General features: G+C 38.4%; 1 long non-coding RNA gene across 11 annotated transcripts in view; it reads right to left on the bottom strand.

Annotated features, from left to right (window-relative positions):
* The window catches only part of LOC110262070 (uncharacterized), a 1,266,882-nt gene that overhangs the window by 835,228 nt on the left and 414,380 nt on the right, over window positions 1-17,274 (bottom strand). For 5 of the 11 annotated variants that reach the window (XR_014813695.1, XR_014813705.1, XR_014813708.1 and 2 more), the window contains one exon: window positions 13,391-13,480. This is a non-coding gene — a long non-coding RNA (uncharacterized LOC110262070). Of the gene's footprint in view, window positions 1-10,774; window positions 13,481-17,274 lie in introns of those variants that run through there. The other 6 variants (XR_014813699.1, XR_014813696.1, XR_014813706.1 and 3 more) reach the window with 3 other exon arrangements.

Here is a 17,274-nt window from a genome sequence, read left to right as displayed (position 1 = left end):
ATTAGAATTGTGCAAGATAACCACACAAATGTGTAGTTATTTGCTACCTGCCGTCCTATCTGTTCTGGACCTAAACATTGATACTGCTGAGCCTCAATCAATAATGAAAATGTTTTCAGGCCTTAACAATCCAGGGCAATACTGTACATAATTATAGCACAAGCTTCTGTAATAAACACTGCTGTGTTAAAACTGAAAGACCAGGGAAGTAAACACTTATCAGTGTAAGGGAAACATAAACACTCAAAGATAGCAGCCTGCTAGGATAATATAGAAAGTATGTCTAAAATCTTAATGTGACTAGAAAATAATTGAATTCCATTTGCAAGTTGTTTTAGCTTACCAGGGGATAAAATTATTCCTGTGTTATTTTTATTCACCAAAGTTGAGCCATACAAATTGTGTCATATACAGGTAGATATGTTTTCTTTCTATTCACATGGACTCACTATACAGATTTTATTATAAGGAGAGAAATAACTGAATTCACTTCATACAAGGCACCTTAAAAATACAAAATTGTCCAGAAGGCTGATGGGCTAACTTACTTCCATTTTCCCATTGGATGCTTCCTCAGGGCTTCCTTCTCTATCTGGTTCTGGGCAGGAGAGGGTGGGCTTCATCACCCAGTGATGAAGGGGCAGGTGGGGGGCATCATTCCCCCCCAACCCCCGTCCCAACTCTTCTTTCCTCAGTTTTGGTTTGGCCACCAGAGGCATCAGAGAACTGATGCACTGGAGAGATGGAGGGAGAGGAGGAGAAAGGGAGAGAGAAACAGAAATGGATCCTTCGGCTCCTTACTGCCAGGCTGCAGTTGAATTGAGTTCCTCTGCCTTGGGGATCAAACTCTCAGTGCTGCCACTCTCCCCAGGTGCTCAGTTTCACTCATTGTCCTCTATCACCTTGGCTCCTTTGGGCGAACCAGCCCTAAAGGCGCCCCGCATTCACTGGAACCTGATGCTTCCCCATCCCTTGCTGGATCCTTGCATCCTACCTCCGCCTTCATAAACAGACCTTACACTAAACTTTCACTAGACTTTCTTGAATGAACATCGTTGGTGTGCCCTGCTGATCAGCACAGCTGTTGTTTCAGAATCTGCCACAATCCAGTGTGATTTTCAGATACCGTGGAGGAGGCTGTCCATCTATTAGGCTGCTGTTTGGTAAACCAGATGTTTACTGAAAGCTCATTAAGGGACTAACTTATTCCAAATATAAGGAATCAAATTTAGCATTTGCTGTTCTGGCCAATAAAACCAACCAAACTATTCATATAGTTTTATCTATGATACATAAAGGGCAAAACTTTTGCTAAGGTTTAACTTTTCCTATATGTCAAACATATTAGATAGCACGATGCAGAAAGTACCAGGAGAAAATTAGTTACTAAAAAGTGAATGCTAACTTATTTCACATGTATTTTTACTAAACAGAGAGGGGAAAAGGCAAATTGCATGGGTTTCTTGATGATACAAGTATCATACCTAAGAAACTGACAAGGTAGAGTATTAAATACTATATATAGGCTTTTATTTTTAACTCAAAAGAATTATAATCATCTCGTACTTTACATATATTAAATCATTTTAACCTCTTAAAAACTCTATGAGATAGGTTCTATTCTTCCTCCATTTTATAGGCAAGGGCTTGGTCATAGAGAAATTAATTACTTGCCCCAAACCATCGTAGATGGCTAAGCTGGAAATGTAACAAAAGTTAAAAGTAATTAAATTGGCCTTTGCGGGTGTCATTTCTTTTACTTCTTTTAATAAAAATAATAATCAAATTTCCAAAAAGATTAAGAAATTGACCTTCTGAGGTAAAACTAAAATTCCATGACCTATATAAGTCAACTTTATTTTATATTCACTCACTTATATTTTCATTGAAATAATTTTTCTCCTATTGTTTATCTTATGAGAAGAGAAATATAACATCAGTGTAACTACATCTCAAAGATAAATGGAGGAATAAAAACACTGCGTGACACACAGGGAACAAGTTACAATCTCTGGCAGTCCGTGCTCACCTTTCTCCATTTCTGCCTGTGCTGGCTCATCAAATATCTATAAAATGACTGGGGTGTATGTAGAATTGTCCCTGTGCTGGTGTTATAAAGGGGAGAACACACAGACTCTGCCTGGCTCTCATGGACATATCATGAGGGAGATGAATATGAACAAAATAATTGCATCTGTTGTTTTCACAAAAGAAAGATCCAAGAGAAAGTAAAACTGAATTTTCCAAATTAAGACAAGGAAGCATTTTTCTGAATTGAACCTAGACCTAAAGGAAAAAAAAAAAAAAAAAAAAAGGTCTAGATGGGAAAGTGTTGGTGAAAAGAGAAACTATTTCAAGGACAAGGTAAAGGAGGGCGTATGTGGGGAAAGGGAGTTCAGATTTTTCCAAGAAATAAAATTCATCATGGTTTCTGGAATTCAGAATATTCTAGATACTGAGGCCTGGAGCTTATGTTTTTTTAGAAAGAAAGTAGATTATAGTCTACATTCAGTTTAGGAGACAAAAGTTTTAAGAAACTCTCCTTCAAGTTTCTAATAACCAATGTCATAGTTTCAGCCTGCATTAAAGTCACAGACACTCTTTTTGTCATAGTCTCCCAACCTGGAGGGAGAATGAGAGACAAAGGGAACTGAGCAAAGCTGAAATGACAGGGGACTTTACCTTGAAAACAGTCTATGAAGGAAGTGTCTCAATAATTGGTCCTATGGGATTTATCCATGGGGAAAAAAACTAAGTAACAAATGGAGAACAGGATATATTTTAACATGAAATCAAGAATTAGGAGAGCTACAACTTAATTAGTACCTGGTTAGGCACTTTGCATATATTACATGCAATCCTTGTAGAACCTTACAATCATGCTTTTATCCACATTTTATAAAAAAGAAAGCTGAGAAGTCACGGACTTGTCCCAGTTTTACATCTTTACGTAGCAACGCTGAAAGTATAAACATGGCTAGTCTGATTCCAACCTCCTTGCTTTTTGTACTCTACTTAAGAAAAATCAGTCTGAAAGCAATGTTCAGGACAAACATGTGAAAGAAGAAGGATAGAAGTTGTGACGAAAGGTTGAAAATATATAGGAATGTATCATTGTAAATTATGCCAAATTCTTTCCTTCATTGATTTTTATAAAATTTAAGATTTACTGTTTTGAGATGTTTCCCATAAAAATAGATAAATGTATTAGTCTTTTTTTTTTCTTTTTGTCTTTTTACCTTTTCTAGGGCCGCTCCTGCAGCATATGGAGGTTCCCAGGCTAGGGGTCTAATCGGAGCTGCAGCCAGCCACTGGTCTACACCACAGCCACAGCAATGCAGGATCCGGGCCGTGTCTGTGACCTACACCATAGCTCACGGCAATGCTGGATCCTTAACCCACTGAGCAAGGCCAGGGATCGACCCCGCAACCTCATGGTTCCTAGTCGGATTCGTTAACCATTGCGTCACGACGGGAACTCCAAATGTATTTGTCTATTGTGGGCTTGTAGGGAGAATTCAGTGCAATGTAGGAGACGTGAGAAACAAGAATATACATCCACTGACTTTTGTTTCAGAGGATGAATATTCTTTGAAAGCTGATTCTACACACCCTTGACCACCTGCTTTGTGAGAATATTTTTGGCTCAATTTTGAGTTAAATACGTTGAGCTCGATTTTATAGCTTGGACTACATGTCAAGTTATTTTTTTAGCATTAAACAATGCAGACAGTATTCAACTTTCATTCTATGGAAAATCTGAGAAACAGGCATTGGAATCCAGATTTTACCAATGGGGAATCTGCGACTTAGCAACATTATACAACGTTCACTAAGAATCCACTTGAGCATGGTTATTACCTACTAGGGGATATGCTAAATGGCTTACAGCTGTTACCTCAAGAAACCCAAACTACTGAAAGGGGTGATAATGATAACAGTGACGGTGACGATGATGACACAGACTATGTCATTACCCTTGCAGGTGAGGAACTCCACCCGCTACACCCTGCACACTGAACTGAACAAACTAAACATGCGAAGGATCACTTAGGACTCAGAATTCCTGGAATATTCCTTCAGTAAACTGCACGTTTACTACATTTTAGCATGGGAATATGAATTTGCTCTACTCCGGTGACCATTCCAAGAATATAAGGAATGTTAAATTCATCTCTGGGGTTGAAAAGACAACTCCAGTAACAGGACCTTGAGATTTGATTATTATCCATCTTTGGCAATTAACAAATGGCCTCTATTCTAAGAACTATTGCTTTGGCCTCTTATTTCATTATTCAAGTCATTTTTCCAGCTGTGATCATATGCTGACTGGGATATGCACAAATGAAGATCAGAGAGCCCTAAATATCATAATATAGGTATTGGCTTAAAATCCAATGCCTTGGAGACTTCATGGGAAATTACTTCTTGTTTAGAAATATTTTAATAACCTTGGCCCTGAAATGCTCTTCAATGGCCAATTCAAGCAAGAGCTGATAGCATTACAAGAGAGAGCAAAAATCTAGTTGGTTTTGCGCATAAAAATAAATAATTAGAAACTTATAAATGGAATCTGAAGGGTTTTGGATATTAAACCAAAACGTAACATAGAATGACAGGCCAGAACTCCTACGCTATTTCCACTTTCATGTGATCTTTATGTTTCATTTGATCCAATCAAACTGTATTTATCTCCTCTTTCTTACTCTCGTCATTGCATTCACATAGCAAGGGCTCACTCTTCCACATGCTTATCTACACTAGAAAGTACTGTGGATAATTCATTTGCTCCCCTCAGTTAATATTACAATTTCTTAAAAACGTGAACTGTGATGAAAATAATACAATTAAATTGAATTGTATACACAAATAAAGTGACTAAATTGATAGAGAACTATAATGATAAAAATATGTGTGTGTGTGTATATATATATATATATATATATATATGTTAAATACAAATAGAATTGGTAAGAGGAAGAAAATTATTGATTCATATCAGAAAAGAAAATGAAGTGAGGGAGTTCCATTTTGGCGCAGCAGAAATGCCTCTGACGAGTATCCATGAGGATATGGGTTTGATCTCTGGCCTCACTCAGTGGGTTGGGGATCCAGCATTGCTGTTAGCTGTGGTGTAGGTACTTTGCAGACATGGCTAGAATCCCGTGTTGCTGTGGCTGTGGGTGTAGGCAGACAGTTGTACCTCTAATTAGACCCCTAGCCTAGGAACCTCCATAAGCCATGGTGTGGCCCTAAAAAGCAAAAAAAAAAAAAAGTATAAAAATGATTGAATTTTTCCTTATTTGCCATTTCTAAAAATTAAAAAAATCTGTTTCAATTTTGCAAAGTTATCTGAGGTCCATAAATTAGTTATTACATATATAGGAAGCTAGTTCAATCACAACTTTTAAAGATGATGGAGTTCATGGAGTTCCTTTTGTGACTCAGTGGGTTAAGGACCTGATGTTGTCTCCGTGAGGATGTGGGTTTGATCCCTGGCCCTGCTCAGTGTGTTAAGGCCTCCAGCTGTGGTGTAGGTTGCAGAGGTAGCTTGGATCCAGTATTTCTGCGGCTGTGGTATAGGCCTCAGCTACAGCTCCAATAGGATTCGATCCCTGGCCTGAGAACTTTCATATGCCACAGGTGCAGCTATAAAAGTTTTAAAGACAATACCTTATGTTATAAATTATATAAAAATATAGTTAGTCCTGTATTTGAGGATGAATAAGTGAACACACTAGGATAATGCTAAATTTCCTAACGTTTCTCATATCTGAACAGCAGTTCTCAAAAGGAACATGTACCCTCAAGGACTTAGCAACAATTTATGATCAGTAAAGAATTCAAATATGTCACTTCCTGGCTGTCCTCTATTGGAGATCACTGCTGCCACTGTTGGGTGTACTCCATGAATTCAGAAAGCCATACTTGGAGAAGTGAGGGGATTAAGTGTAGAACTACTCAAGTCACATTTGAAAGAAAGTAACATTGCCAGCATCTTCCATAGGCTTTGCAGGATATTACTGAATGAATACTGTGCAAGTGAATGCAATTATTTCCAGAAGGTTTAGTAAAGATTTCTGCAGCATCTTCACTCCCACAGAGGACCAGATTAGTTAAGCCAATTACCATGCTAATGGGTGTATCTCTACTTTGAGGTAAACAAAAATGTTATGAACTTCATTAGGGAAAAGGGAAGTTGACCTTTATATGAACTTACGTTTGGTATTTTTGGGGATTCTGTTGTTATGGGTTTTTTTTTTTCCACAATTATTTAAATTATGAGGTAACAACTGCTGGTTGCAAAATATTCAAAAGTAAAATGGATTTTTCTAAAAATTCCTTTTCTTTCTTTTTTTTTGTCTTTTTGCCTTTTCTAGGGCCTCTTCTTGCAGCATATGGAGGTTACCAGGCTAAGGGTCAAATCAGAGCTGTAGCCACCAGCCTACGCCAGAGCCACAGCAACGTGGGATCCGAGCCGCATCTGCAACCTACACCACAGCTCACGACAACACCAGATCCTTAACCCACTGAGCAAGGCCAGGGATCGAACTCGCAACTTCATGGTTCCTAGTCGGATTTGTTAAGTACTGCACCACAACGGGAACTCCTAAAAATTCCTTTTCTTTGCATTATATCTACCTTTAGGATAATTTTCTATTCGTATATATTCATAAGTAAGAAAATTAATATCATTGGACAATAAATATATATGTGTATATATGCATATGCTCATGAATTTTAAAAATAATATTATGCTACAGAACTTGTTCTGTAGTTTTTTAACTTAATGAAAGGGATGTCTCTTCATTTCTATTCACGTAAAACTACCTTATTCTTTTTAATTTCGAAATAAATACTATTCTATAATATTCATATGCTGCAGGATGGTTTTCAAGAGTGCTAACTTGACTACTTAATTGTTGATTCCAGATGTAGGCTTTTTACATTCAAATTCAAGCTTAGTCACTTACTAGCTATATGAATTTAAACATTTTTAAGATCTTTGTGCCTAGGTTTCCTTATCTACAAAATGGCAATAATAATAATAATACATCAACATCATAAGATTAGTCTGAGGATGAAATTGTTGTTCATATATTCAGTTTATTCAACAAATATTCACTAAGGCCCTTCCGGATACCAGATAGATCAAGGCACTTTTGAGTCATCACTGAACGAAGCTGAAAAAGATTTTTTTTGTTCTCTCATGAAGTTTAAATTCTAGTGAGGGGATACAGAAAATTTACAAATAATAATAAAATAAATCTAAATAATATATTGGAGTTCCCACTGTGGCTCAGCAGAAATGAATCTGACTAGCACCCATGAGGACACAGCTTCGATCCTTGGCCTCATTCAGTGGGTTAAAGGATCTGGCATTGCTGTGAGCTGTGGTATAGGCCGGCAGATGCAGTTCTGATTCAACCCCTAAACTGGAAACTTTTATATGACATGGGTGTGACCCTAAAAAGACAAAAAAAAAAAATCTGTAAATTATATAGTGTGTCACAATAAACACTGTGTACAGTAGAAAAAGAAGAACAAAGAGGACAGTTGGTTAGAACACAGTGAGTGAAGGATAAAGCACCAGGAGATATATCCACTACTCTACATAAAACAGATAGCCAAAAACAACCTGTTGTGCAGCAATGGAATTATCTGCAATGTTTTATAAAGATATATATATATATATATATATATATATATATACACACACACACATATATGTATACGAGATATATATAATTGAATCACTGGGCTGTAAACCTAAAACTACATGATATTGTTAATCACTATACTTTTTTTTTTTTTTTTGCTTTTTAGGGCTGTACCTGTAGCATATGGAGGTTCCCAGGTTAGGGGTCTAACCAGAGCTGCAGTTGCCGGCCTACAGCATAACCATAGCAGGATCCGAGCTGCATCTGCGACCTACACCACAGCTCACGGCAATGCCGGATCCTTAATCCACTGAGCGATCAAACCTGCATCTTCAAGGATCCTAGTCAGGTTTGTTACTGCTGAGCCACGACAGAATCTCCTAAATCACTATACTTCCATTAAAAATTAATTAATTAATTAATTAAAAAAGAAATAAGGATGACAGGGAAGACCCATAAGGTAAGTCTTTTGCGGACCACTGAAAAGAACTAAGCAATCAAGCAAGGACTCAGACCCCCAGGGTGACATCATCAGATCTACATTTTATAAGTCTTTTGGTTGCTGTCCGGTAATAACGGGTAAGTGGGGAATAAGCATAGACAGGCAAAGCTATGTAGGAAAATATGGCAATAAATCTAGATTTGAATTGATGATGCTTCGGGCAAGATACTGCCAGTAGAAGGGGATGAAAGTTACTGGATTAGGATATAACTTAAAGGTCAAGAAAACAGGATGTGCTGATGAATTGAATTTGAGGTGTTGGAGAAAGCGAGCATTCAGACTTCAAATATCCTTAATACCTGGAAGGACGGAGTTGTCATCAAACAGAAATAGGGAAACTCTGGAAGAAGTAGGCTTAGCAGAGAAAACCAGGAATTAAATTTGAAATCTCCCTAATATCTAAATGGAAATACTGAGAAGCCAGTTATCAAATCACGTACTTCCCACTAGAACTCTCGGAGATACTCTGATGTAAACTAATTTCACCGGATGATAGCAACAGGATTCCAAAGATGGTTAGGACGGCTCATTCACAGTGTGTACAAGGTGAGTGGATGTAAAATTGTCACCATGTTTCTAGCTTCAAGGTGCAAGTACATGGCTTAAAACAATAACAAACAGGTGACTGAGTGCTGGCGGTTGTAATGAGGACCCACCCAAATGCCACATGCTGCTTTATGAAATTCAACCACATCCATTAGATTCCTGGCATGTCAAAGTGCTAGGCCTAGTTCATCGGAAAAATAAAAAAAATAGAAAGAATCATGCTCATTATTCATTCAGATTCTGGGAGAGCCTTTGTGGTCTGATGGAATCCATATAGCTCCGGCCGGTAATAGCAAAGACCTCTCCCTGAGCTTAGTGACCCTGATGTGGCCCAGCTCCAATACTGCAGGGCCTAGTCAGGGCTGCTCTAGAAAAACAGTTCTCATATCGAACTCTCCCCCTCCGAAGAAGAGATTTTTTTTTTTCTCCCCACCCTCACCATGAAGGTACCAGAGATTTTGTGTCACACAATGAAATGATCCTATTTTATTTTATACCTTTCTCGACTTAACAGCATTATTTGATACAGTTGATATTTCTATGTTTGAAACATTTTCTCACTTGGCATCTGGAACATCATTCTCTCTTGGTTGTTGTTCCTTCTTGGGATCTTTCACTGACTCACCAGTCCCAGCTCCACCATTGCCAAATTGCCACCCCCAATTTCCTCAAAAGCAGTTGCGACCTTCTGAAGTTCGCCACCCACAGCACTTGCCTGTATTTCTCTCTTCTATGACAGAATCAATGCATAAACCAACCCTTTTGTGAAAATACATTCAGAATCCATTCCTTTCCAATATTTCCATGTGAGTCCGAGCAACCAGCAGCTTTTGCTTAGGTTCATATAACAGATTTTCTAAAGCTTTTCTCCTAGTACCCTTCCTCTCCTCCCTAATAGTCAATTCTTCACATAGCACCAGAGGGCTTCTTTAAACGTGTAAGTCAGGGAGTTTCCATCATGGCTCAGCAGAAACGAATCTGACTAGCATCCATGAGGATGCAGGTTCGATCCCTGGCCTTGCCCAGTGGGTTAAGGATCCAGCATTGCTGTGAGCTGTGGTATAGGTCGCAGACACAGCTCAGATCCCGCATTGCTATAGCTGTGGCACAGGAGGGCAGCTGCACCTCCGATTTGACTCCTAGCCTGGGAACCTCCTTATGCTGAGGATGTGGCCCTAAAAAGACCAGATAAATAAATAAATAAATAAAACAAAACAAACAGAAAAACCTGTAAGTCAGAAGATTTCTTTGCTCAAAATCTGTCAGCAATTTTTTTTTTCATTTAATTCATGAAAAATCCTACATAAACTGACAATATCTCTTCTTGCTTTGAAACTTGTTCATTCAGCTTTACCCACAGTGGTTTATTACTATTTCTGAAATACCTAAATTGTCATCACGTCTTAAATGCCTCAGACTATCTGACTTGCCATTGTCTCTACCTGGAATGCTCATCTTGACGATGCTATGGGACACACTTCCCCCTTTCTCTCAATTACCTGGTTGTCTAGTCTATTCCTAGTGATTCCTTCATTAAGACCCAACCAAAGATGGAAATCCTCAATTTTTCTCAGTACCACTCAGCCCCATGGGAAATACCATGCATGCAAATTTTTAGTAGCTTGTCATTTTTCTCCCACTAGAGTATAACTTCCAGGAATGCAAGAATTTTGTTCCCAATATGTAAGTGTTAAACTAATTAATAAATTCTTCTTTGAAACAGTTGCTGTGTTGATTTTAATTATTCGACAGGGAATTTCACTCTCCTAATTTTCTCTCTAGAAAATAAAGTTTCTAAGCCTATTATTAGATTGACTATCAAGATGGCCAGATAAGCTACGTGATTTTTGCTCCCTCTGTCTTATCTGCATAGGACCCAGTGCAATTTCATATCTGCTTGAGGCTCCTTGAAGACTCTCTAAATTTTCTTCTTGATTGGTGAGGAGTTAAAAATTATATTTTATGGAGAAAGACTCTGGTAGTGTTTTGAATTATTATAAACCAGCAGAGACCTGAACATGAAAAGTTACATAAAATATCTGTCATTTCATCACCCTCATCGCTATTTTTGTGGCCACAGCTAACATTTATGAAGAATTTACTACATGATATAAATTGTTCTCGATTCTCTATGTGTACTGACTTGTTTAACCCTCCCAATAACTCTATATGGTAGGTATTACCTATTTTATGGATTGCTTTCTCCATTTTATAGATGACGTAAGTGGGACAAAGTCATTTGGCTCAGAATTTTGTAACAGAAACATCCAACTGTGAAAATGGCTGGTGGTTAAAAACAAAATTCAAATAATAAGCAATAACCTATACCATAAATCTACATCTGTGAAAAGATAAGAAGTGGGTTCTGGTTCACGGTGGAGAAAAGAAGATTCTAAACACACCTCCTTCTATGGACACACCAAAGCTAAAGTTCATATGGGACAATTTCTTCTAAAATGACCTAAAAACTAGCAGAACAACTTCTCTGGGCCAAAAAGGGAAGAGAAACACATCAAAGCCAAGTATGAGAGGCTGAGATAAGGTCTGGCCGTAAATCTCACCTCCCACCCCCCAACATGGTCACCCACAGTTGGGAGGGAACTCAAAACCTGGCTCTTCTCCCTAAAGAGGGAAGGGTTCATATCCCACATGCAGCACCCTGATTTTTCAGACCTACACCTGAGAGATGAAGTCTCCAAATATCTAGTTTTCAAACCAACTCGGCTCATGGCCAGGAGACCCACGGGGCTGCAGTGAACTTGAGAACGCCTCTTAAAGGCTCACAAGCAAATTCACTGGCCCCTCAGCCCAGCACAGCAGTAGCTTTTAAAAAGTGCCCAGACTTTCTGTAAAAGGAAGTTTATTTGCTAATTTTAAGGCATCAGAAGGAGGGGCAGGGGTGTGCTGGGATATTCTCAAGGGACGGATTCTGGTGGGCACCAATTTTTTTTTTTTTTTTTTTACTCCAGGCTTTTAATTAATGGATGGATGGATGGAGTGATTGACTAAATTCTAGACTTTTTCTTTCCCCTGATAGACCAGCTTTTTTAGTTTTTTGTTTCTCTGTAGTTTTGCCTTTTTGCGGCAGGTGTCAGCCATCTTTGCACTCCCCTTTGCCTTGCTCCAGAATGTCATTATCTCCCAGAGAGGAGCTTCCATGCACATCTAGTGCTCCTGTTTTTACATCTGGTGACCCAGTTTTTGCAGCTGAAGCCTAGGGAACACTCCTTCATCACCTGGCTCTGAAGGCTAGGAGTCTTGCACTCCTGAGTGCCACAGAACTACAGCAACTGGAGAGCCAGTTCCTGGCGGATTACCACCTCCAATGCGCTTGCACATACAGCAGGCTGGAACACACCTCCAGTCTTTCTGAGAAAGAGGCTGATTTGCCTGTCCAGGAGCTTTGACCTAGGGGCAGGCTTCTGGTTTGGCACACTTCAAGGAGCCTCTGGAGGTGCTCTCAAGGAAACCAAGGCTGGTGGACACAATTTCTGAGTTCCCCCTCTGCTTTGCTCCAGTTCACTGGTGTCTTCCAGAGAGGGGTTTGTACCCTTGCTGGCACCCTTATTTTTGTGTCTTCTGCCAGGGACATTTTCAGATTGCCTGGCTCTGGAGGACAGTGGGGCTTATGCTTATGGTCCCACAGGACTGAATATATTTGAGTTTTTTAAGAGCTGCTGCCTGAGGGACCAGCTTCTGGCAGTCTGAATCTAGAGGTCCTCTCCTTGGGACACTGGAAGGTCTTGGTACATTCTCAACTACTAGGTGTTCTTACAAATAAAATAGATTGCTTGGATAATCACAAAGGTCTGAAAGACAACCAAGAGCTAGGGAATAGCTGAACAATAAGGTCCATTTCCTACACAGACCACTACTGCTTCAAGACTGGGAAAGACGGCTGTTTCAACTAATGCACAGAAATCAACCGAGAGAGGCAAGCGACATGAAGAAACAGAGGGATATGTTCTAAACAAAAGGACAAGATTAAAAACACTTAATGAAATCAAGATAAGTAATTTACCTGATCAAAGAGAAGAGGAGATACACTAGGCTGCTGTGGGCATGAGGAATGGCCAACTCACAGCTTGGCACAACCTCAGCAGCCTGGGGACAAGCTAACACAGCAAGAGAAGCACACTGCACTTGAACTTTCACAACTGCCAGTTAATTGTGTCTCAGCAGTCTTACGCCAGTCCCAGCCAAAAAGTTCTAAGTGTTAATCAATGGTGTAATTCTGAATCTGAGCTCCCCAGATTATCTGTTTGGCCAGACCCACTGGGAAACAAACTAGTCATTTCAATCTTCCAAATACTGAATGGGTTTACCCAAACACTCATTTTATCACTGAATGGTTACTGGCCTATAAATCAGCTTCTCTGGGGACCAGGTGTCATCATCTAAAATATGCCTCCATTTCATTTGCCTTTTCACCTGCTCCCATACTTTTTGCAAAACCCACAGGTGCTAGGTCAATAAGACCTACTTCAATGGCTAACAGTCAGCAACACCAAGCAAACACCAAGTGACATCTAAGATAAAATTTCAAAAGCTATTCACTATGAAAAATGAACCAAACCATCAGCTTTGCACAAATAACCCAAGGCTGAAGCTTCTACTAATGAAAACAACCCATATAATACAGAAAGTTAAGTCTTTCTTGCAAGAAGAAATAATAACTCACCTTGTCCAATTTGCAGGAGGACAGAAGTGATGATCAGGTCAGCAACTGGTGTTATTCTTATAGATCCTCTTTTGAGAAATAAGTTATTGCCTAAGGGCAAAATCAAATGGGTATAGTAAGAAAATGAACAGAAGAAAAATGTATTCAAGATATTTGCCCAACTATCCACACAATTCTGACATTATTTATAATTGAATATATACCTTTTGATTAAAAAGTGGGGTTTACAAAACTTAATGGTCTAAAGCTACTTTCAGTTTTATCTTCCAAAGTGTGGTATCTGTTTGGGTCTGAAATATCGTAAAAGTATTTTAAGTTTTCTCCTCTACTGAAAACTTCAAGTTCCTCCGATGGACAAGAAACAAAAGAAAAAAAGAAAAAGCCAAATGTCTTGGTTTCACTGACTTGTTTCATCAAATCCACTCCCTTTCTGATTGCAGTTTGGCTTTCTAGAGACATAGCTGTGTGATCTGATGATTCTGTACCTTTATGCTTTGTGATTAAGACTAGTGATGGACTTTAATCCCCTTATAACACAAAGCCACAATTTGGTCACAGCCAGAAGCTGACTGCCTGTAAGAGAAAGCAGTTATATTTTCCTATGTAATGTCACAGTGATCAAAGGTATCATAGGTGAGGTTAGGTGAGGAGGCCTCATATCACAGGTGAGAGCAGGAAGTCTCAGGAGTGATACTGTACTTGCATGAGTCCCAAGGAATTAGGCTCGGAGCCCTGCAAGTGAGGAAGCTGGTTTTGTTGGCAAGTGTCTTTCAGGGATATGTCATCTTAACAAAACTCACAAGACTGAAAAAAATTAGAAATCTCAACTTAGGAGATTAGAGAAAGAATAAAAATGTCAAGTGGAATCGACATTTACATTAATGTGATCAGCATTCCTTCTCTATGCAAGAAAAGTATGTGGGGATTCAAATTATCAGAAGGTTTCCTGACCACAGAAGTTGACTTTATGATTCAAATGTCAGAGTGCTACATTCTAATAGTTTGATAAAATCTTCTCACCCAGTAGACCTGCCTGGTGGGCAGACAGTCATGCTAAGTCAACACGCATGACTCAGTCAGCTAAGCATCGTCACCTTTGGCAGTTGGAGTATCTTGCTCTGTTTTACCTGTCCTGACTATTGCCTTGTTTACACAATCTTTCTCCTAGCAAGATGAACATAACTACTGGTCACTTTACAATATGCATGTCTGGTTCACTTTGCTGTACATCTGAAACTAACGCAACATTATAAGTCAACTATACTCCAAAAAAATTAAATAACAAGCAAACAAACAACAATTTATAATGCCATCTACTCCTTCAACACCTAAGACACCCTGAGACATCCTAGTTGGAATTCTGGGATTCTGCAGCTCTTTTGTTCTGTAGCTATTTGGTTGTACAAATACTGATGATTTGATCTGCATCCTTACATTCAAGAAGTATTTACTGAGGATTTATTATGAAAATATATGAAAAATTATGAAAATAACTATTTTAATCCCTAGAAGGACAATGTTATCCCTAGGTAAGACAGAAATAGTCTTTGTTTTCACGAACTTCAAAATCTAAGAGGGAAAACAGAAGTTAAACACATCATTAAAATAAAATACCCTGGGAGTTCCCGTTGTGGCTCAGCGGTTAACGAACACTAGGATCCATGAGAATGTGGGTTCAGTCCCTGGCCTTGATCAGTGGGTTAAGTATCTGGCATTGCTGTGAGCTGTGGTGTAGGTTGACGATGTGGCTCGGATCCCCGTTGCTGTGCTGCGGTGTAGGCCAGCAGCTACCGCTCCAATTTGACCCCTAGCCTGGGAACCTCAATATGCCGCAGGTATGGCCCTAAAAAGACAAAATAAAATAAAATAAAATAAAACAAAATATACTGAACGGTATGATTGGAATATTTCCTGGCACTATCGAAACATTAGGAAAGTTCTCTCAAAAGAAATGATGTTTATGTTGACACTGAGAAATCAGGATAAATTATTTTCTACGACAGCTGGTCTGGTCACTTAATATATATATATGAACTTTATTGGTTTAGTTTTCATAGGACATCTTTATTTTTCTTATTCACATTCATTTAGCGTGTTACATAGTTGCATCCCCACTGGACTGAACAAAATTAAGTCAAATCTGACAATCTATATCATAAAAATAAAAGAAATATATTTAAAGCACCTATATGGCATTTGGCATAAACAACCTCTCAAAAAGCCAGCAGCATCCATGTTCACTTGTTTAAACATGAGAATTATTACACAGTATAGGATCTTACTTGCCCTAGTGCCCACACACAAAACTATCTCCTCAGCTCCCTCTCTCCATTCAAGACCTCATCATTTCATTCCCTGAAGATTACTTCTTAGGACAGCTTTCCAACAAGATCACTGATACCAAAACTGTATTTCCACTTTCAAAGGGGGGCCTTGAGGAGCTTCCTAAAAGCTTTAGTAGACAGCCACTTTGAACTTAAGCTCAAGTCCTTAACATTTCAATAATCAAAAGTTTTATTCTTTGCACTTTATTAATATTAAAGGCTTTGAAGGCATATAAGTTCAAATTGGTGATGATTCAAGTTCTAATTTGCCAAGAAGCCCTGAGGTGGCAACAGGGCTTACCTAGGGTAAGCTACAGTCTTGTGCCATGCCAGCAGCTGCCTCATGATTCCAGCTTGTGTTGCCAATTCCTCCCATTCCTAATCACACATCACTGTTCCTTCTCCAACCACTGTGCACGCGGCATACCCTTCCAGGTACCCACACACTCACATGCCAGCTTCTTCATAATTTGATACTCATCATAATCGTATCTGGCAATGTGAAAAATATGAAAACGATGGTCAAAATGAGGATTAGAGAGCAAGAAAATGAGCTGGCATTGAAGGCCCGATCAAGACAATTTAATACCTTAACTCTTATGTAAAGTTCTTGCTATAATTCAGTCTAACCTATAAGTTTATAACTGACAGAATTCCAGACTCTTCCCATAATCTTTTTGATTTTTAAGACCCTCTACTCTCTGCTGGTACCCCTTCTACTTTTCACTCTTAGCTGTCATCATCTCTCGATATTCCTGAGAACATATTTGGAGGTCTTTGTATATTCACCTGAGTTCCAAATCTCCATTCAAAGCTTATTTCTGCCTAGTGGCATATGAATTGATTATATTACACCTTAAGCCTTTTCAAATTTCACTAACATTTTCTAATTTGATGAGGAAAAAAATGACCCACGTGAAGCTTTTTCTTAAAATACCTTTAGTAATTACCGTTTCTTAATGCCATAGAGTACATGGAGGTCTTATTCCCTCCTAATATTTTAGCCTTCAAACAATGTGACTTTCTTATGCTTTATTTTTTAAAATGTGAATTTTGCCTTAAAATCACTTTCTTAGACACTATTTAACTTATACCTCATCACTACCTTTTACTTTGTTCTTACTGTGAGTGCATTTATTGGGTGGTGCTTATCTTGCACAAGGATATCAACATCATTCTTTTCTTTGTTCCTTCTTTTAAATCACGTAATATTTAGTGAGAATTTAAATCACAAAATAATGAGAACTGTGACCAAAAGTGCTTATACTAAATGGAGACTCTAAACTTATTCATGAAAAATGATATTATCCTAAACACCAAACACATAAAATGAAACTAAGTTTGGGTTTCATGCCATGGAACAATGAAATTATTCAATGTATATAAATATATACATTATACGTATATGTGGTATTTACATATATATGTGCATATATATAGTGTATTCATATATATGAATAGCTTCAGCATTCATATTTTATATAAATGTATAGTGTATATACATATAAAAATATATAAAACATATTACAGGCATACAACTACGTATTTCCCAATATAAGC

The sequence above is a fragment of the Sus scrofa genome, chromosome 8 (assembly GCF_054392235.1).
Source record: "Sus scrofa isolate SSC_HxYL_T2T_F1_AM1 chromosome 8, Sscrofa_HxYL_maternal_Yorkshire_Landrace_v2.0, whole genome shotgun sequence".
Taxonomy (NCBI): domain Eukaryota; kingdom Metazoa; phylum Chordata; class Mammalia; order Artiodactyla; family Suidae; genus Sus; species Sus scrofa.
This window is presented reverse-complemented; position numbering and strand designations above follow the sequence as displayed.